The 21,830-nt window shown below is 31.2% G+C and overlaps 1 protein-coding gene and 1 long non-coding RNA gene across 3 annotated transcripts in view; one reads left to right on the forward strand and one right to left on the reverse strand.

The window, feature by feature from the left end:
- LOC127724635 (E3 ubiquitin-protein ligase rnf213-alpha-like) overlaps nucleotides 1-21,830 on the forward strand; it is a 1,011,139-nt gene that overhangs the window by 176,295 nt on the left and 813,014 nt on the right. The gene's annotated exons all lie outside the window — the stretch shown is intronic.
- LOC127724774 (uncharacterized) lies at nucleotides 1,587-7,571 on the reverse strand. The gene is made up of 3 exons (XR_007992679.1): nucleotides 6,985-7,571; nucleotides 4,878-4,954; nucleotides 1,587-1,835 (listed from the first exon to the last, which is right to left on the reverse strand). It is a non-coding gene; the product is annotated as an uncharacterized LOC127724774 (long non-coding RNA).

Consider the following 21,830-nt stretch of genomic DNA (forward strand, 5'->3'; position numbering starts at 1 on the left):
TGTATTTTAGCAGTGGGCTCGATTAAGGATTGTTCTGTGCTGTTTTGTCCAACGGGAATGGCAGTTTAAAAAGACATTGCCAGGCAATATATTTTATTTCCCTTGCAGTACATTAATTTATAGCATTTATCCATTTTAACTATAAACCAAATTTGTTTTACTGTATAAATTATTGAAGTGTTTGTGTCATAAGAAAGATACATAAAAGACAATAAGATAATAATATTTTTATGCGCATTGCAGTCAAAACGGCACGCTATATTTTTCCTTTACAATGTTTTTATTCCTAATGCAATGTAGAATATAACGACTTTGCACTACGCTAAATTATAAGTATCAATAGGATGTAGGACCATAAGCGTTCATTGCATATGTAGTTTGAATACGCATATTCAGGGCGAGATGATGAATATGAACCCGACCTCGTACTAGACCGACACGCTGATCCAAATTTTGTAACGTGTTAGTTCATTGCTAGGTAATTGTCCGCAGGAAGACATGTCACCCTTACCGGACACACTATTTTGACTCTGGGCCGATCAATCTTTGATCTAACTTCTAGATATAGCGTGCTTAGCAGAAAGGCAGTCAATCTTTGATCTGAACCACTAGAAGATCGACTTCATGCCCTCCCACACTCGAGCAGTGGCGTAGCTTTCATTGAAGTAATGAGGCAACTTCCATGGCAAAAAAAAAGAGAGATACAGAAAAAATATATGACGTGTATTTCAAAGTATATAGAACAAGAGGGTGTAGACGGTCTTAAACGTTGACTTCTTTACCCTTTACACACTCATTCCTCATTATTAACTTAAAAAAATATAAGTCAAACTTTCTTTCAATAATATGAACACTGTAGATACAACTTTTTTGTTTCTGGAACGGACAAAGTATACCTTATAATAAAAAACTGATTACAAAAAGAGGTCATAACTGTGAAACTGACATGCTTGATTTTTCTTTAAAACAAACTTGTTACTTTTGGTTGACGCAGTTTTGAACAGACTCTTGGCATACCTATGTGACAAACTGTGCCCCTCTTCCCACTTACATGTACCTTGGTTAATATAAGCCAATCATCACAGTTTTCCCAGCTATTATAAGTCATGTATCTTGTCAAAATCAAATTAACGTTTAAATTTAGCATTTTAGAGGAGGTCATGCAGTGTCATTTATTATTGATTTGACAAGACCTGTCTGTAATTGAATTTTTCAGTCTTAATTTTCTCTTTTACAGCAGTGACGATCGACATGAATTATGTTGCTAAGGAAGCAAAACAATCCATGGATGCGTGTAATGTCCCATCTTGATCATCCGGTGGAAACAGTGTGTATGTAATAGTTACAGAGGAATGGCAGTATCACAGCTAGGGAATAACACCTTCATTTTTCCTGAATGAAAACTTACTGGAAAACGATAAAGGGTTAAAATCATCAAGCGCAATGATATTCTATTTATAAAAAAATTATCATCATAAACATTATTGTTCATACGTTTTTTAAAAGATATCTAAAAAAATATAACAAAATACCGAACTCCAATCTCAATTCTAAAAGGGACAAGTCCATAGGAAATGACAAAATCAAACGTTAGATTCATTTATTCAAATAAATTACAAAATGTATGTTGATATTTAAACTGTATCTGTAAGTCATTGTCATTGATACCCACATCAGTTTTAAAGTATCGAAGTAGTTCGCAAGTATGGAAATATCGAGTTTTGATCTGCATTTAAATGTCTGTCCTGTTGTTTCAATCATTCCCTAACTGTTTCATAAATGTACTGTTGCTCACGTCTCTCTGAACGTTCAACGCATTGCTCATAACTTTTAGCCTGAAAGAAGAAGATTGACATTAATACGGAAGACAGTTATTTTCAAATTTAAATGCATCATAACGGTTATTCATATTAATCATTTAGATCTTTATACCTGGGAAGCTTTATTACTACATTCTTACACACCACATATCATTGTTTATTAATTTTATATAGATAATATTGCAAAATATTTTACATTGTTGACAGGGCCCTTTTTCAAATGGTATGTATTTGAGCTAGACAGATATTCATAGATCACATATACACTCAATTGTCTCGAAAAAAAACATTACCAGAAATAATGCTCTTCAAACTCCAATAGAGACATAACAGGTCTACATTTGACATATGATAACAAGAGGCTGTCAGATTGACAGCAAACCGGATTTTCCTGCATGAAAATGATATGTGCAAATATCCAAAACAGGATCAAGAAAAAAAAAATGAATCACTTCACGCTAACGTAAAGGTCTATTTCTCATTAACGATAGAAGCTAAAATCGTGAAATTCGAAGTTAACCTTCTTTTAGTCACAAGACACAACATATCTTATTAAAAAAATAAATGGTCAAAGAGTTTTCAAGTTATTACACGGACAACGCTCTAAGTACCACTTTTCGCTACATAAAGGTCAACAACTCAACAACGATAAATACCGATGTCTTTTAGGTTGCACTTTGTAAATACAGCTGCTTCACAAACCACGCCTCTTTTGGGAGATATATAATATTCATAGATATTTTGTTTTGTTTACCTACTGGTCCCGGATATGATCTTTATACTTCATAACTTGGGAATGGTACCAGTATAAATGCACATGGATAGCGGCTAAATTGAATTCTGAGGAAGACCCAAAGTGAAGGGAGGGGCAGTTCAGAATTTTAGTATAAATTTAAAGTCTTAGAAGTTCGGGTCATATAAATGTTGAAAATATGCCACACAGCCCTATATTTTGACAATTGAAAATAATAGTAGTGCATATGAGCTTTCCATTCTAGGATTTACGAAACTTCAAAGTAACAGTTTTAGCCGTAAAAGGAGTTCCTATGGGAAATTGCATTGTCTGCATTTACAGAAGTGCAACCTATACAGACAAATTGACAAAACTTTCTGCAATGAGACAGTAAATCCAAAACTGTATAAAATAATATTTAAAAAAGTTAATCCGTTTCATTTGCAATTAAATACTAGCATTCATGCACAACAACTTGCAAATCTACATATGAGTAATACCAAGTTGTTGACGCATTTACATACGTCACTTTTCCGATTCATACTTTTTCTTTTATCAAAAAAAAAAAAAAAAAAAATCTATTATTTAATGTTGATTGTGGGAGAAAATGTACAGACCATAACATATACCAAATCAGGAATATGTTTTTCCGAAAATTGAAACAAAACAATCAATGGATAGAAGTACTTATATTTATTTCAATCTGTAAAGGCTAGATTTCCGTATTTCGGCTGAAAGAAGAATGTATTAAAAGGAAGTTATCTATTTCAATTTCATAAGTTTGCAATCTGATTTAAATCAGAGTTTTCACTTTGCTTCTTTAAATATGTTTGTCCCGGCGTTTAGGATCCAAAAGAAATTTCATAAGGGTCATGTATGGATAACCTTTATACAAATTGTAATCGATCAATCATTTCTAATGACACACATACACTTTGATAACAATATGACCACGCTCACATAGATTGAATCAATTGAATCAAAAGTACATCCTTATGTTGATTAAATATTTTATCGCCCTATAATTTAGGAAAAAAAAACAATGAAACTTTACTGCTTAATTGATTTTTTTAAAATCAGATGTCAAGAAATTTGATGGTAATAAAGTATAATATCCGGCCTGTATTCGGAAATATTTAGCAGGGAAAGATTTGACAAATTGCTAAAGGAGCACTGAATTTGACCCCTTATTGGATATCAGATCTTACACAAGTGATAAACAAATCTAACAGACTAAAGTGAAAAGATTCGATTTTAATAAGATTAATACGATCGCACATATTTAATATGTGCGATCGTATTAAAAAAAATTACGATGTTTCAATCAACGTAGCCTATTTACATTGTATTTGAGATTTTTTAACATATCTTTTTTTCTTCCTTTTTTTCGAATTAATTTAACGCTTTTATTTGAGTAAATGTTTTGGTTTTTTTTCTTTGTCTGCTTATCACTTTAATCATTATTCAAATTTTATTACTACTTCTATTTCACTATTATTATTTGTTTATATATATGTTTGTTGTTTTTATATTTTTTTTTTCGGAATTTTTAAATCTTTTTTGTTCTTTTTTGAATGTGAAATTAAATTTTCTTTAACCAAAAATAAATATAACAAGACAACAATAATGCATAAAACTCAAATGTTTCGTCCTATCCCTCCTTTTTCGAAGGGTTTAATCTATACTCAACAAAAAAAAAAAAAAAAAAAAAAAACGCACCCTTCATTTATTCCTTTGGAGTTATACTGCCTATTGCATATAACTTTTTTAAAATGATCAAAGCATATGTAAAATGAGACAAAATTTTGACACAACGTTTATTAAATCACGAACACCAAATTCTGTAACATGGGTATTTTCTTTATTTTATTATTTGACATAAAAAAAAACCCCATTTTTAACCAAAAAAACAAAAAAAATGTTTCTAAAATTTTTGAAAAATAAAGTCGTGTGTATTTTTTTGCGTGAAACAATAAAAATGACTGATTTTCAGCATCTTTATCGAATTCTTGTCTAATAACCAATTTTAAACTGACTAATATCAGACTTTTGATTTTTAATATTGAATATGAAAACTCTATTGTCGCCACTAAAATGAAAATTGTTTCCGTAATACCAAATTGATTTCAAGGTTATGCTTAAGATGTAATAGATTTCTACTAATTTGTAACAAAAAGAAGAAATTGTGAAACTTCTCTGTGTGGTATGATGTAGTGCATTATTTGGGTTGTTAAGTATAAAACAAAAAGTGTTTTGTAAAGAACCCTATTTTTGTCTTTCGGATTATATTAAAAAAAGAATTCCAAAAGGATTAACAACTATACCTTTTTCTGTAAATGAGGACACTTCCTTGCTTTTTTCATGCCACATATTTCAAGATCAACATAATTAATGCAGAAATCTACAAAATAAAAGAAATGTATCCCGTGAAAAAAAGCAGATCACAAGCTTGAAACCATGAATGAAGCAACATATAATAAAACAAATAAAAATTATGTTTTTTTTTTATCGAATCCCTCTTCAGTTTGCGACAGAATGATTAAAAATGACACAGTGATTGAATTTGACTATCTTGTTTTTGTATAGATCATAAAATATATTCCCCTTTCTTAAAATAACTGTTTGACTATAAATAGTTTCTACCCATCATAAATGAAATTACCCTATTTGTGTTTTTATATATGTGTAATAGACTGTACAATCAATAAACTACCAGTATAGTGAACTTGTACCTGTACACCGTCGATATTGTTCTCGTGGTGTCAATAGATTTTACAAAACGCGTTATCTATATACTACATAAATTTGTTCATCTCAAAATGTTATAAAATAGTCATTGAATAATGCTATTAAAAATACTTAAAATACTAAGCTGGTCATTAATCGAAATCTTAAGAATAATATATATATATATATATATATATATATATATATATGGAGAGAGTATTTTAGAATTTTTAAGAATATTTGGACGACGTCACCAATATTTATTGGTAAGAAAACGGTACATCTATATGACTAATGAAATAAGAGAATTCAGTCGAGGAAAAAATGTCAAACTATAAGTGTTGTAAAATTAAATGCACATCTTCCTTGCATACCTATGGCTTCAATTAAGCGTATATCTTTTATAAATATATATTTAAAGATTATTATCATGGGCTTTCATATTTTATTGTAAAAAATACTTATATATGTGAGTTGATATATGTTGTAAAGCGCTTAGGGTAATTTTCATATCATATAATCCGCTGTTATAAATACTGTATAATAAATAATAATAATAATTGATAAATTATAATATTCACTCAGAGTTAGAGTTGCATGGTATCTCCTAGGTAAAACAATAATTTTAGAAACTGTGGTAATTTTATTGTTTTCCTTTGTGTATTTCCTATTTATTCGCCCTTATTAAAAACTGTTGTATTTGTTTATCAACGAAAATTGCCATAAAAATTAGTTCGTAAATTAATGAACAATTTAAATACGGACATTTATTTTTACTATTCAATCATATATTTCAACACATTTCATCGAGTGATCCCCCACTTCATCACAAAGTTTATTATCGTTTGTATTTTTCGTCCTTTTATTTTAGTAGGTGAGGACCAAGACCTTAAAATTTAACTCTAAAATGAAAACAAGCCTTTAAGAATTTGGTTCAAACCCGAAACTTGCATGTAGTAGCCATGCTTTCTGGATATGTGTTTGATCAATTTGTTCTTTTAGTCACACTGTTGCTTGTAGATACGAACACCGCTTTTTCGATAAATGTTAACTGTTCAGATAAATCTGGAAATTACAATGTATGCTTTGGAAAATATAAAGAATAATTTTCAAAAAAGTCGTTAAAGTAAATGACACAATTTTCAATTTAAAAATTTCGCTTTTTTCCTCTTTTAAACATTGTGTCTATTTGTTGTGTGTAATTGTTTTGCGTTGTTTTGAATAAATTTCTTTTTGATACATTTGGTGTTATAATTGACATCAACCGTTCTACTGTGCAAATATGCATATATCATAATATATATTGTTGTCACAATTACTAATCACTAGATTTATATTATTTTCTAAATATTCCAACAGTTAATAAAATGTAAATGTTGCATATATTGATATATTTTTTTTAACGGCACATTAAAACAATTTCCTATTGTATAATTCTGAAATGACTTTTTTAATTTTGTTTAATCTCTACAATGTTTAAATTCGTTGCAATTCGCAAGAACCTCATGGATAATTTACTGTAGAGCTAACCGATATTTTTTATTCTTATTATTATCAAAATTATAATAATTATTATTATTATTATTATTATTATTATTATTATTATTATTATTATAATTATTATTATTATAATTATTATTATTATTATTATAACAAATAAAATCTAGTCTTTATATTTAAACACTCTGAAGAAAAAATACTCACCACATTGTGCCATGCTTTGAGAGACCAGTTGAAAAACAGCAAATATCAAGATTCCTGTCGGTAATAACTTCATTTTGTAGATAAAGCAAGCTGAGAGTTAAAACTATTTGCGAGCATTTTAGTTATATAGCTTTCAATCAACCTACATAAAGTTAGAAAAATGTTGGAGAAAAGGACATCTGACTTTCCTGCCTCAAAAATGTACACTCCTTTTGAATTAGTATTTTACTTTTCGTTTGGATAGGTACACTTTCCATGACTATTTTAGCTGTGCAAAAACAACTGTATATGCTTTGGATTTTCCAAACAAGGAATGTAGTAGGTACCGGATTAAACTAGGAGCACGAATCATCAACAATGAAACATGTTGTTAAACAATTTCACAAAGGACGATGTTTGAACGTTTTAACCGCAAATCTTCCTAATGATATCGGAACTCCTTTTATTTGCTTGTTTCTGAATATAAAATGAATATAACTTAACCAAAACAAGACTGGTATCTTTTATGAGTTTTTTCAACCTTCAATACGTACATTTTATTAACATTTCAAATTGTAGTCAGGTAAACAAAAAATGTAAATATGAAAAAATCGACATCGCTTATAAATAGTTATTATATGAATGTCAACTTTAAATGATTAGCGTAAGTAGTACTAAAAAAGTATTCTTTTGTTATATATCAAATTGCACAAAAAGCGATGAAGTTCAACATTTGATAAAACACACTATTACTTATATCGTGAAAGGAGTGACAAAGATAAAATGTTGAATATCGTTATATTACTATTTGTATTTTTGGTAAAAACAACTCATAATGAATTGTAGGAAAAGATCGTATTTCATTTTCCTTTTTTCTTTATAGTATTTGATACTGCATGTACAATGCTTTATCTATATTTGATTGTCGGCGTATGTAATTTGTTTGCGTTATGTTGCTTTACTTTCGATCAAAATCAAATATATTTTAAATCACTTAACAATGAAAGCAAAATATAAATTATGAGCTAGTCACGTTTTAAACCGAGATCAAAAGTTGACATCGGCCTGTTTAATCCTTCGAAATCTCCTCCAGATTATACAATTTTCCCTCTTTTTGTTAATATTTTGATAAAAAAAAAAACATTTGTTCTCAGAGCGTTCCATTAGAAAAGAAGTTATAGATAAGCTTGTCTTCCGAGGAATCATACAGAAAGTCAATATTTGTTTCTATTTTAAAGTCTGAAATGTCTTGAAAACAGGTTTTTTCTGAGCATTAATATTCCTGTTGGAATATAACCGTGAAAAATGTCTTCTAAATGATTCCTACGTTTTGTGTTGTCTGTTTTACTTGAACTTATATATCACGATTTCCCCTTTTGGTATTATTTGCACTATTTTAATCCAAAGTCTTACAACGATCTTTGACGAAACAAAATGTTTGTCTCAAATATTCGAAAATAAACGTCCAATGATGAACAAACTACAATTCGAAAATAATCACACAAAAACTAAAGATGAAGTAAGCAGCAAGAACATCACCAAAATCTAAAGATTGTGAGAACAAGAACACCACAAAAATCTAAAGATTGTGAGAAACAAGAACACCACCAAAATCTAAAGATTGTGAGAAACAAGAACACCACCAAAATCTAAAGATTGTGAGAAACAAGAACACCACCAAAATCTAAAGATTGTGAGAAACAAGAACACCACCAAAATCTAAAGATTGTGAGAAACAAGAACACCACAAAAAAAGAAACATTAAGCAACAAAAATACCACAAAAAAAAAGAAACATTTAGCAACAAAAACACCACCCCAAATAAAAAATCGAACAACAAAAACATCATTAAAAATTAAAGATTGAGCAGCAAAAACAACACAAAAAACGTAAGATTGAGCTGCAAGAACACCATTTAAAACTAAAAAAAGTGCAGTAAGAACACCACAATAAACTTTAAAAAATGAGCTGCAAGAATACCAACAAAAACTTAAGATTGAGCAGCAAGAACAACAGAATAAAAAAACAAAGATTGAACAGCAAAAACAACCCCAAAAACTAAAGATTGGTATAGAGTTTTACCTCAAGATCATGCTTCGCAATAGTTTATTTTTGTTGAAATGATAAGTAATAAAATTCAAACAATTTTCAAAGTTTCCAACGTTACATGGTAATTGTTCTATGTTTTAAATTTTATGTCACCTAGGAGATAATCTTGACCATTGGATATGTTCCAATTGTCGTAACCAGAATTCCATTTTTTCCCCTCGAATATGACATATATTATGACTTATAAACGTATTTGTACTAACTATGAAAAACTATACGGGTGTCACTAGTAGAGCACAATCTGCTTCCCTTTCCTGGAGCACCTGAGATCATCTAAATTTTTGCTTTGGCTCGTGTTCCTCAGTTTTTAGTTTTCAAAGTAGAGTTTTGTGAACTGTTGTTTGTCTTTTCGTCGTTCTGTGGTCGTAAAAAGGATCTAAATTCGGACCTCATGTTTGATATTTATATAAATACTCTGCAAAATAAGAAAAAGTCATAGATTAAAAGATTGAAGAAGTTACTTCTTCAATCTTTTAATCTATGACTTTTTCTTATTTTGCAGAGTATTTATATAAATATTAAACATGAGGTCCGAATTTAGATCCTTTTTATTTGTCTTTAGTTTTCTATTTAGTGTTTTGTAGACAGTTATTTGTCTTTTCTTCTTTTCTCCACATTCCGCTTAATAAATGGTGTCCTCTCACTAAAAAAATCAGAGTTTGGTGACTTTGTTGAACACATCTTTACCATTGAACTTAAGAAAGTAAGATACTAGAACACTACCAGTGTCTTCCTTTTCTTGATTGTAACAACATAGAATGAGACTTATCACCAAAATTGTACATACCACGAGCAACATGCCGGGTACTTCAAAACAGGAACAGGATTGTCCTGCCCCTTCCGGAGCATCCGAGATCACTCCGACATTTGGTAGGGTTTGAATTGCTCAGTCTTGACTTTTCTATGTAACGTTTAACCGTTGTTTGTCTTTTGTCGTTTTTCTTTGTATGCAATGGTATTGTCCCTTTTTTTTTATTCTGTCTAGTTTTTAATTATTCTTATATGATTCCCAGTTCTACTAAAATAAGATTGTGGTCAGAACTGAATATATAATTTAATGAGAGGTAAAGTAACTATAGTAGTCCTATTCCGTATCACGTAATTAAAGTTAAACCAGTTATCATAAAATAACATAAAATATTGGGAAAATTTACCTATAAAATTAAACAATAAAATGGATAGCACATAATATTATGGATTCACAAAATAACATTGTGTTTACATTCTTTGTTGAAGACCCTACATCAACTGTCAAGATGAAGATCAGGAATAAAAGCCCTGTTCATTGATTATTTTCTATGTTTTCTATGTATTGTGTGCGATTTTTTTCCCATGTACATTTACTCCATATCCTTTCATTTTCTATTTACAAAAAGTCGATCCCTTTTCCCCATATCACATGAATACATCCGATCTTAATATTGTTGAAATTTCTATACTATATTGAATTTCATGGTTATTTAACCTCTCAATCTAAGTATAAATTTTTCAAAAGAGAATACATTTATCAACTTTATATTATACCTTAGGTCAACCGCAACTTAAATGGCAAGTAATCAAACATTCATAAATACTAGCTCAGACTATCAAGACTTATCCAAGGTATTTCAAGTACTTTTATAAGTTTGTTTAAAAAAATTATTAAGTAAAAAATCTAATCTGTGTTATCAGATTATTACATGGCATTTTTCATATCAGATGTATTATCAGCCCAAGGTTCAATATGAGCCCAAGAGCCGAACGCTTGAGGGCTGATATTGACCGAGGGCTGATAATACATCTAATATGAAAAATGACATGTTATGATCTTTTTATCATATGCTTCAACAATGGAGAAAAATAACAGTTTAATATATTGATCCTTTTAAGTGGTTCTCAAGTTTACGGACGTCCGACGCCAAATGTAATACACCCGATATGAAATCTTTCTATCATATGCCTCAACAGAGGAGAAAAACAACAGCATAATATCTTTTTATAGTGACGATAAATATAAAATCAACAAAACATAATAAACTCTGTTTGGAAAAGTCAAAATTTGTAAAGTAACTTTCTAAATTATGCTGGAAACTTTGATTTTTTGCATCTTTCATAATATATTTTTCCTTTTCCTTTCCTAATAATTGTTTTGTACTCTACTTGTTATGTTTTTCACTGAAAACGTACCATTGAGGTGTATTTTCCGGAATTTGCCGAGTAACGCCGGAATGCCATGCGATACGATAACGTTACGGAAAGGCATGTGATAATAGCTGAGGCATGTGATAGATTTTTCATATCAGCCCGTTACACACCATTTCGGAAAATATGTAATTCACGGAAATTTAATGCTATTATCATACAGTAAAATTTATGAATTATTTACTCTAAGTATATGATAAATATAGATTATTACATGGCATTTTTCATATCAGACCCTTTATCGGCCCTAGGTCATGATATCAGCCCAAGAGCCGCAGGCTCGAGGGATGATATCATGAACGAGGGCCGATAAAGGGTCTGATATGAAAAATGACATGTAATTATCTTTTTATCATATACTTCAGCAGAAGAAATACAGACAAGAACTATTAAATTTTTGTCTTTCAACTTTTTAACTTTTAGATAATACATATAATTTACAGACAACCAAATACAATTTTCTTAACTTTAATTGTTTTTATTGAAATTACAATCATTTTATCTATCTTGTCACAACAATTATCATGTTCTTAGTTTGAAAAATTTATTGTCACCTTTCTTGTGATGGTTGCCCCCGAAAACATTTGCATAGTTTTTCCTTTAAATTGTAATGGACAATTTCTGGCATCTCATTTATGTCCTTTAAAACATGTTTAATCTTAATTCATTTTTGCTCCTCAGCCATTTTGTAAAAAGTCTTAAATCACTTGTAGTTTTCCGCACTGTGTTGTTGTTTTCAAACAAATTTCCGGAAATGCACGAAGTTACATGTGAAAAACGTCACGGACATTAACGGAAAGGCATGTGATAACATTCCGGAAGCAGTCAATAAAGGTTCGTTTATCAGCCCGCCGAGGAAATTCTTAGGAATCTGGTCAATAAACATAGTAATCCTTTCATAGCCTTTTAATAGTTTTAAATGTTATTGAACAGTAAAATTAAAGGAATATTTTATACAAGTATATGATAAATTTATTTCTTAAATTCAACTGCTTTGACGTATATATATTTAATGTAGAATGACGGATTCAACCCTAAGATGTTCAGAGATATCAACGAAAGTTTTTTTTTACTTTTAAGATATTAAATACATTATCATTAATTTTATAATACTTGTTTAGTAACTAATCGTCATTTTTCATGACGGTTGTGATAATTTACTGTTGTCTGACACCAGCGCGTTGTTTATATCTATCGGAAAATGGTTTGAAACCATAGTTTACAGTGGGTGTTAGATTGACTAGGATATGATCGCAGGCTTCATTTTTCGAGCTCAGGGTACATCGAGGTTCAAATTATATAAACTTTTAACTGAATGTAAAGCTTGTTCAGTGCAAAACTTTGTAAAACGAGTTGCCTTTTTATTGGGTCTCTTATATATACTACGTTCAAGTAAACTCGTCTTTCAAAAAGAGTTGATACACGTGTAGTTTATAGTTGCAAAAAGAGGGGGAAATATTTTATCTCCATTACTTATAACAGATAAGATAAGTTAACATCTGAAATCTTGTTTCCTGAATTTCATCTGATATCGCCTTTTACAAGCCATTCGTCGACCGGCATAAGCTTATTTTCAAGAATTTTTAACTTTCAAGCTATTTGGCCAATTGGAACCAAACATTAGATGAACGAATTTAACATTGGCGCATAATCTACTTAAACGCGCATATTCACACAATTCAAAAAATCAATAAAAATTTCTATAAAAATCCTGTAAAAGTCAATTGCTATCAAACACTAAAGGAATGTAAAATGGGATCTCTTTTAGAATTACGACGCATGGCCCTCGCAGTAGTAAGAAAATCTTTAATCGATCAAATCGTTATACGCGGTTAAATAATACATTTTGATCTTCTAAATAAAATGTAGTAAATGACCCCTTCCACATTTAAGAATGTCTTCTTATAGAGATATACATTTAAAACATAAGTAAAAAACTGCATATTCATGTGAATGACAAATTGCTTCCAAAACTTGATATTAAATGAGATATTTATTATCCTTGCAGGAATTTTGTGAAATCATCGTTGAAAGATTATTTTTATTAGACAGTGGTAATTGTTGACAATTTGCATAAATCAAGACGAGCGATACAGCAATCACTTCCAGAGGGTCGAGATTTCATTGTGGCGTACCCGACTCGTTGGCTGTTTTTACTATGAGGGTCTGTTTGTTATGAGTATAATGTCATATAGATGTTCTTGTTTCTTTGTATAGATGAACAAAAAGCAGATGCGCTAAAGTAGATGATATTCACCTGTTAAAGACGTCCACTCGTAATCTTTAATCCAAACCGTTAAATTATGTCTGTCCTCGAGTATTAAAGTCCATTTAAATTCGAATTCGGTTTCAACGATATGTTTTGTGAGGTTAAAAAAGGGTTTATTTCCAATACGAATTAGATACACTGCCATGCATTGACTATTATATATTTTTTTCCAGATATAAATTTTATCTTCAAATATCAGTTTTCTCTTACGTCATACCCTAGATGTTATTTACGCGTAAGCGGCAATACGACGACAGACTTACCACATCGTTTAATACTTAAATGTTCATAATTGCAAATCATTGCACTATCATTAGCGATTATATAACTTCTTCCGGATATTATTCATCTTTTATTAAAAAATACATTTAAAATGTACCCCTACAACTCTTACATAATAACATCACGCAAAAAAATCATAATTAATTCTTTATGGGAGGCATAACAATCTTATTTATAGTGCCGATCAATGCGTTTTTCTATATATATAAAATCAAGATTAAAAAAAGCAAAACCTGAGGAAATGACAAGTTCAAACGGAGCGAAACTGGTTTGCTCGACATGGTATGCGACTTGCACATAAGTCAACCGCCACGCACATCCACATTAAGTCAAAATGTCACAAAAGGAATAGGACACAAGCGGTAACTATACTGATCAGAGGACACAAGTGTTAACTATACTGATCAGAGGACACAAGCGGTAACTTTACTGATCAGAGGACACAAGCGGTAACTATACTGATCAGAGGACACAAGCGGTAACTATACTGATCAGAGGACACGAGCGGTAACTTTACTGATCAGAGGACAGAAGCGGTAACTTTACTGACTAGAGGACACAAGCGGTATCTTTACTGATCAGAGGACACAAGCGGTGACTATACTGATCAAAGGACACAAGCGGTAACTTTACTGATCAGACTAATTTCCCGGTAGCTAACGAATTAAGTCTGTTTTAACATCATTTCCCGTGGAAAATGAAAATAATGCAAACGAAATATGAGATGTTCCCTTTAGGAACAACAAGCTTTAAATCGCTTTATTCTCCCAAGTTATCGATATATAGATATATGTGCTTCATCGGTGTTTCATAGTTTCGCATTTTTTAGCGCCTTAGATAATTTCAATATTAAGTCAATGCATAGATTTCTTGGCAAATTCCATCAGAAAAATTTCTAGAGATATAGATCCATTTCAACAGTAAAATCGTGACAATTTGACGACACGGATAGGAATACTTTTTCTCTAAATAACAACTTCTTCAGTTATTGAAGTCCCAAATTAAACTCAATCGAGAAAAGGAAATATCAACAGACTCCGAATAACCAATAGCAAAGGATAGTGCAACAATCTAAGTACAATCGGTACCAATTTAAAGATCAACAAAAAAGACTGGACATCAAATCCATATTAATGATGATTACAGATTTCATGAAAGGGATCAAAAGAAAAGTCCTTTCAATCCAATACATTTAGCCTCCATTTTGACAAGCCCATTCAATTAGTGACAATACATACATCGCAATGCTTAAGGATGTTCGCTACTTTTTTGTCAGATATTCAGAATCCTCTAGTTTTATCCATGTAGTGCCAATACAATCTTTCCCAGCTAACCTCTACTTTTCTTTTTATAACTTTATGTCATATAGTTTAAAAAGCCATCTTTGAAAATCTTATAAAATCCTTGTTATTGTTTCATAGTTTTTGAAAGAAAAAAGGTGCCAATGTTAAATACATGAATAATATTGAGAGAATCATTCCCCGCCAAATTTTCAATTGATTATATCTAAAAAAAAAACAAGGACACGGACCTATACCTTTTTCTGCTTTTTTATTTCCGTTATTTATATAGTATCGATTATTTATAAAAGTATTTTAACGGGCTTGTTATTTTGAAACAGAGGAGCGAACATCCTCAATACTTTTTACATGTTTCAGTAAGAAACTGTTTAATTTTCTATGATTTTTACCTTTTTTTCATATAAAATTAAGATTAAAATATAAAAACTATTTTTCTGTACATAGGTACTTTGAGAATGATTTTATAAATGTGCTATTTAAGACCAGTACCAGATATCAATTTTCAGCTCGCAAAATGTGTAAAGCAGGTTTGAAAATTTCCTTAAGTGATTGGAATGTAAATGGTATTTTACAGAGTAAAATCAGGTGTACGTCCTTAAGTTGAACTTCGCATTCTAGAGATGTCAATTTCAATAAAGATAGCTCATACATATTCATTCAATTGCAGTACCAATGATAACAACTGATTGTTTCATATTTCTATTATATTTTCATCATTTCAATATATAATTTTAACTACCTATAACATTTCCGATTTTTTAATCATTAAAGTTGACGTTTTCCGCAGATCATGAACAAGGTGTAAAATTTGTGTTTGATGTGGGTGGAGCCAATATTTCTATTCCTTTAAGTAACAGAAAATCGCTTTTTTAATAAATTCAACGCCTACTGCAAATATAAATATTATGAAATTAGATATATAGCACCGTCTTATTCTTCCTTTATCATCCTTATGGACAAGTCTTCTCTAAATTAGAGAAAATGATATTGTAAAAAGTAAAATAACAAAAATACCGAACTCCAAGGAAAATTCAAAACGGAAAGTCCCTTATCAAAAGGCAAAATCAAAAGCTCAAACTAAACTATCGTTCTTCTGGAAATATTAAGCGTATGGGATGCTCATTTTATAAATTATTATAAGGTAGATCATGACTTTATAATTAATGATTCTGATGATATTTTTGATGCATTTTACCTCCAAACTATGTATATGATAGTGTTTATTTTTCTTATAAATGAACACATACATCAATATACAAATAGCTAGAGCACATGTATTAAAGATTTATGTAACAATGGTCAGTTAAAAATATTAGATTGGGTTCGATCGGACTGTTCGGACGCCTATGTATATTACAAACCCTTCCCCAAAACTGTACATGAGTTAATCGTCTATGAGTCGTTTTATTTTTGTCGTTTGACTTCCCCCTTTGAAGATGATGTTTTTTTTGCACTGTATTTGAACACGAACTTCTGTTTGGTAGGGACATTTAAGCATGTTAACTTCAACCGAAACCCTCCTCTGACTAATCATAAGGGCCCTAGCGTAAATTGACATTAATATCAATAAAAAAAAGTAATGATTTGAAGTTGTCTTTTATTTTTATGGCCCCGCCAACTTGGGTCGGAGCCATATAGTGTTACTCTTATCCGTCATTCCGTCATTTCGCAACGAACAGTTATACGGACTTTTTTCTAAACACCTTCATATATTGAGCTGATTTTTAGTTCAAGTTTACGTTTGGTTCCGCTCCGCTGATTTTTGCCGAAATTACCGGCTTTGGACTTTGAAAATTTTGTGAAAATTACAGTTATACAGACTTTTTTCTAAATGCCTTACATATTGAGCCGAGTTTAGGTATGCGAGTCTATAATGATGAGTTACAGATCGAGTTCACGTTTGGTTCATCTCCACTGATTTTTGCTGAAATTACGGGCTTTGGACTTTGACAATTCCGACTCCTAAAAATGGCTTCAAGCTTTTTTTCCGAGCGGGTCCATTCGTGTCGTTCCCACACATCTAGTTTATCTTCAGGAAGAAAACAAGTACAATGCCTCCTATGTTTCCAGGTACGAACTAGAATAAAATGACCACGTGACACAAACGTTTATGCACATATATCGAAATCGCAAGAGTTTCGACTATGTATTATAGAGAAGTGTATTATATTTTATCCTTTGAAACGATACGCACGAGAGTTGTAATCATATTAATTTGTATTGATGTCGTGAAGCTTAGGACCAGATCTGAAATACATTATCAAAATAATTATGAATACGTAAGTTGAAAATAGTTTTTATCTTAAATTATCAAAAAACAATTGAATGTGTCAAAAACAACAAAAATACATGGGCCTGTTTATCGAAGCTGTCCTAAGATTTGTCCTAAGACCTCTCTTAGGAAAGAGGGACGAAAGATACCAGAGGGACAGTCAAACTCACAGATCGAAAGCAAACTGACAACGCCATGGCCAAAAATAAAAAGACAAAAACCGACAAATAATAGTACAGATGACACAACATAGAAAACTAAAGACTAAGCAACACGAACCCCACCAAAAACTGGGGGTGATCTCGAGTGCTCCGGAAGGGTAAGCAGATCCTGCTTCACATGTGGCACCCGTCGTGTTGCTTATGTTATTACAAATCCGGTAAATAGTCTAATTCGGTAGGTCACGTTCGTGAAAAGGGAAGGGTATTGTAGTTACGACATAAGGAACATATCCGATATCATCTGTGAAACTGTTATTCCATAACGGTCAACCAACTTAGGAATATATTAGGATAATGTTAGTACCGACCTACGACATGTCTCAGCATGCACATCGAAGCTATCTTAGGACTATCTTAGCTAGGATGTCCTAACCGCTGTCCTAAGTGTTAGCGTAAAGAAAAATAGGAATTTTAAAATTTTAAATGTTTAAGAATGCATTGAATTTCACCAGTAGTAAATAATTATAAGATTAAAAGTTAGAAATATTATTAGTATTATCATAAAGAAAAGAAACAATATCTTAGACAATCTAATAATGGTACATTCAAACTTTATGAAACAAAAACAAAAACACAAAACATGTAACAACTTTTTATAAGATTATTGATCAAATTATTTGGAAACAGCAGTATTAACAGTGAAAACCAATAAAAAACAATCGGTTACATTCATTATATATATTTTAGTGAGTTTAATTCGATGTGTCACGCATCTTTCATAAAAATACGGAATATTAGATTGGCAGCAAAACACATAAAAACAACATAGTCTTCAACTTAAATAGAAACAACATCAAATGCGATGATGAAGTAAAACTACTTGGAGTAACCATTGATTTTAAGCTCGACTTTAACCAACACATATCTAACATCTGAAAAAAAGCAGCCAGACAGTTAAACGTTCTGAAAAGAATTGGATCACACTTGAACAAACTGGCAAAAATGACAATTTATCATTATTTCATCATGTCAAACCTAAGTTACTCTCCACTCACATGGCATTTTTGTAGCGAGCGCAACACCAAAAAAAAAAAAAATGAAAAACTGCAAGAACGAGCGCTCAGATTCATCTACAATGACTACAATAACTCATATGAACAATTACTTGAACAATCTAAACTACCAACACTTAAAATCAGACGCATGAGAACCATGGCATTAGAAACCTACAAAATTTTGACAAAATCCAGTCCAGAGTTCTTACACAATATATTAAATTTTAAAGATAACTCATATAATTTTAGATATAAACTCACAGTTGATTTACCACAACCTAGAACTACAAGGTATGGCAAAAGGAGTTTTAGCTTTGAGGCAGCAAAGTTGCGGAACTCCCTGCCTAACCATGCAAGGAGCCTCTCAATTTTGGAACAGTTCAAACATTTTATTTCAGCATGGTGTTCTTCAGAAAACTGCTTCTGTAGCTCATGTAGACAATAACTTTGCTGTCTCACAGCTGGAATCTTCTGGACCTGTGTTCTGTTTATTGTTTATTGTTTGCTTTTGTTTTATTTATTTGCTTAGAATTTGTCTTTGTGACAGTTAAAGCAAAATTTGCTTTACTTTTCTTTTTAGCATGCTTGCTTTGATTTATGCATGTTTGCTTAGCTATTATATTATGCATGTGTTTTTATTTGTATGTGTAGTTTGTCAAATGTGCTTATAATTTGTTTTTTTGTTTTTAAATATCAAGTCCGTTAAGAGCTCTACAGAACTCATGTTTACCTTGTTGAATTGTACATATCATGCCCGACTCTAAATAAAATTTACTTACTTACTTACTAACTTACTTACGGAATGCATAAATTATTTCATTACGGATCACATGCTCTTGGGTAATGGACCCCCTTTTTCTGAACTTTTTTTAAAGTAAATATTCCTTAATATTTAAACCTATGTCTATTTATTTTATGTGTTTTATATTATATATACGATGCCTCTTTATTCTTATGTTCCACGTGGAAAATATGAATAGAGGGGTGTCATATATATACTACTGTTTTTGTAACCTCGTTTGAGCAAGAACAAGAACACATTAAATAAGTGAAAATAGAAAAATATTTAGAAAAAGGGGATCCATATATAGGTGGCGGTCGTATTTGTTTACAAATAAACCATCATAAAATGTATCCTAAAGTTAGGACCATCCTAAGACCATCTTAAGACACTTACTTATGTGTCCTGAAGTTAGGACGATTCCTATGACTTTTCCTAAGTTACGACATGTTTGATAAACGCACTTAGGACAAAGATACGTCCTACGATGATCTTAGGACATGTCCTAGTCCTAAGAGCGCTTCGATAAACAGGCCCCAGTATTATACAGTGTCAATTTCACGTTTGATTCTTTTCTCACAAATATGTAAAACCAATCAAATATTGTATATTATACAATTATAGCCTTTGCATGAGGTTGATACGAGGATATATCGACTGAAGACGAAGTCTGAGGTCGATATAATTCTTTAGGTTGATATATCCCTATATGGACCTCATACAAAGGCTACAATTGTTATATAGTTATTATAAATATTGCTGAAAAAGAGCAGAAATTCATCTAATTGGTTGTTATGATTGTGTCACAAAGGATTGAGGTTTTTAGATTTCAATTTATAGATATTTTAAAAATAACTGTGCAATATAACTTTTCTATCTGCCGTTTTAAGTCTACCTTTGAAAGTACAGTTTAACATGACTTGTGACTCTTCCTGAACGAATCAAATTAGTTAGAATATACAAAATAATAATATAAAAGTATTTAAAATCTTGAGTGTGTGTAAATAGTGTATTTTTTCTTTTACAGTTTTGCTGTTGTCTTCTTACATTCTTAATAAAACAAGGCCACAAAACGCCAAAAGCACATGTATAATATTCAACTCTTAAGCTTTATAACTTTTTAATTATTTTTTTTTTAATTATTTTTGTTTGGGGGGGGGGTTGTAGATAATGTTTTATTTCAAATTTTTAATGAAAAAAAAAAATGTTTCAGGAGGGAAGTGAGAAAAATCGTTCGATTCCATTGAAATTTTGGGCGGAAGGATTGAACATGGAGTTTAAAAATGTATCTGTATGTTATTGAAAAAAACAATTGTTTGTATTTTATTAAGTAATAAAAAAAAAAAATGGTTTGTCCCACAAAGACGAATGGTCGTTCTATTAATTTAAAGAACTTTGAGATTTCAAAAGATGTCATGATTACGCAGGCTACAACATCGTAACAATAGGCGAAAGAAGGATTTTGAAAATGATTGATAGAGTGTTAGTTGCTTAACGTCCAGTGGCAAATATTTCATGCATATTCAGGACTAGCTCAATTAATAATGACGTCTTGGCAGGCTATTTTAATTTGGCGTCACAGCAAAAATTAAAATAGCCTTTCAAGTCGTCATAATTATTTGGACTAGTTCAGGACGAGAACAAAATTCACAATAAATGCAATAGGTATGTCCTGTAAAAGAGTCCGTCCGGGATGAAAATCGGAGAAATTTGGACTGCCATTGAAAAATTAGAGTATATTGGAGAGGGACAGAAATTTGGCATTTTAACAGGCCACCTGCGGACCCCTCCAAGAGTTGGTGGAAAGGTTCTTAAAGTGCAGAGAGCGTGGGACTCTCTCTCTACACGAGGCATTGGAAATAATGTTCTCATTCTGACCGGATGTGGCTATGTACTTGTACATCCCTCACAGCCAAACGGACGTCCCACTTTGGCAAGGATTTTACTGCCAATCGGAAAAAGACCCAAGTGACTATATTTCTATTCCCCGGTCACCCTTGGGCTTATTTTGGAAATGAATATTTTTGACTAGCAATAACTGTAAAAAATAACCTTTTCCAAGACAGGATAAAAAGGAATATTTCGTCCTACAAAATGAAGGACTTTGCAAGAAATAGTTGTGCACAAAATGTGAAAATAGTTTTCTCGCTAAATGAATAAGCCGTTCTATCAACAGATATAAAATGAATATCCCATCAGCAAAAAATCCCCCACTTACTGAAAATCAAATGATCCACTAAGGCTATTTATATGTAATCATTTTTATTCCCCACCTATGATAGTAGTAGGGGCATTATGTTTTCTAGTCTGTGCGTACGTTCGTCCGTCCGTCTGTCCCGCTTCAGGTTAAAGTTTTTGGTCAAGGTAGTTTTTGATGAAGTTGAAGTCCAATCAACTTGAAACTTAGAACACATGTTCCCTATGATATGATCTTTCTTATTTTAATGCATTAGAGT

Source organism: Mytilus californianus, unplaced genomic scaffold, assembly GCF_021869535.1.
Source record: "Mytilus californianus isolate M0D057914Y unplaced genomic scaffold, xbMytCali1.0.p SCAF_14, whole genome shotgun sequence".
In the NCBI taxonomy this organism is placed as follows: Eukaryota; Metazoa; Mollusca; class Bivalvia; order Mytilida; family Mytilidae; genus Mytilus; species Mytilus californianus.